We start from the raw sequence: 1,951 nt of genomic DNA, 5'->3' as shown, positions 1-1,951 counted from the left end.
AAAATGAGGTCTTAAAAGGATGTATACAATATGATCCCACTTCTCTTAAAAATAATTATATATTGTCTGTGAGCATGTAATAGATAGGTATTTTAGCATAACAATATGTTATGTGCGGTTGTATTTTATCTTGGAAGAATAAACACCAAAATAGTAAGACCGGTTATCTGTAGAAGTGGCGTGCATCCTGTGTTTTTATTTTGTGTCTGTGTTTTTATGAATTTCCCACATTCATTTTCAATGTTGTACTATTTTTATCATTTTTTTAAAAAAGGTTTTTTTAAAAGTACCGATCCTGTCCTTGACTCGGCCTGACCGGCTTCAGAAGCTGAGGCCTCTCAGCTGTCAAAGAACACTTAGGTTCTGGGGTGAGGAGTGATGACTATCTAAACCCTGCCCCAAAGGCAGCTTACCTCCCACTCTGTTTCCACTGCTCCGCTGCCACTCCAGCGTTCCTGAGGACAAACCTCACTGCGCTTGCTCCTGCATCTGTCACTCACCCGTCCCTGCACCTGCACTTGGGCATTTTGCTGGCAAGTGAGAGGCAGTCGGAGGGCAGAAAGCACAGGTAGGTAGCCCAGTTGAGCGTCAGGAAGGCGGAAGGCAGCCCCACACAGGTTAGCCATTAGCCTGCTCCCCACCCCCGGTGCCCCACCCCTTGGGTCAGCCTCCTTCCCGGACACAGGCCTTCCTTGAGTTTCTCCTGGCATCCAAGCTGTTTGTGTCTTCTAGAGCTTCCCCGTCCCAAGGGCTCTCAGGTCAAGTATGTAAACCTGACCTTGGGCTCAGCCACGAGGAGTCCAGAAGTCGTCTTTCTTTCTTTGTGTTTGCTGTTCAAGACAGGGTCTCACCTTGTAGCCCAGACTGACCTTGAACTCCTGGTCCTTCCTGTGTTTGTCTCCCAAATGCTGGGGTTACAGGCATGACCCACCATGACCGGCTGCCAAACTGAGTCTTACGCTCAGGGCTCTCAAGTAGTCCACATTCAGTCACATGTCCAAGGCAGAGCATGCCAAGGTTTGTAGACCACGATTTTAGGTGGCAGCCACATGAACTTGCTTTTAACCTAAAAGTATGTGTTAATTTTACCATTTATTGAAAACAGAATTAGAATTGCAAACCTGAACTCCCAGGCTTGGGTGGTTGTAACGGCATCGATAGTTGGACCCCTCCAACGGAAGGCAGTTCTAAGGCGCAGCTGCTTGTGTTTGGGGATATTGAAAAGTATGTGTATTCTTAAGGTATGGATGCTAAGGATGAGGCATTGAAGTATAAAACAGAGCTCAACTTTTCTTCCTTTTCTTTTCTTTCTTTTTTTTTTTTTTCAAGACAGGGTTTCTCTGTGTAGCCCTGGCTGTTCTGGAACTCGCTCTGTAGTCCAGGCTGGCCTTGAACTCACAGAAGTCAGCTTGCCTCTGCCTCCCGAGCGCTAAAGGTGTGCACCTCTACAGCCAGTGAGGCTCAGTTTTGTGATTCGAAGCCAGTGGTGGCAGTGGCCCGCGGGAGGCCTGGAAGTCAGGGAGAAAAGCAGCCGGAAGGGGGGCCCACGACAAAAGAGGGAGCTTCAGCTGCCGTAAGTCAGGGTTAGAGGGCAGGCTCAACTCTTAAAAACTCAAGAACTGTGAAACTTCAGACCCAGGAGCTTTGCTCCCTGGTTCCTGCATTTTGTTGTCAGGCTAGGCTGAGTGGGCTCAGGACGCAGCAGAGGAGAGGCAGGGAGGAAAGGCTGCTGTGCCAGCTGTGCCCTTGTGCCTGGAGGAGCTGAGGCTGACCTCGAACCTTCGGCTTCCACCACGGAGTGCTGGGGTTGCAGATGTGTGCCAAGGTGTCTGGTTTTGTGCCCTTGTTGAGGACTGAACCCAGGGCCTCTTGCACGGTAAGCAAGCACTCCTAACCAGCTCCTCTACATCTCCAGCACCATAAGACTCTATTCCCGGGACTGAAATTGCTA

This window comes from Peromyscus californicus, unplaced genomic scaffold (genome assembly GCF_007827085.1).
Source record: "Peromyscus californicus insignis strain IS unplaced genomic scaffold, ASM782708v3 Scaffold_3__1_contigs__length_106647218, whole genome shotgun sequence".
Classification (NCBI taxonomy): Eukaryota; Metazoa; Chordata; class Mammalia; order Rodentia; family Cricetidae; genus Peromyscus; species Peromyscus californicus.
Note: the sequence above shows the minus strand (reverse complement) of the source record.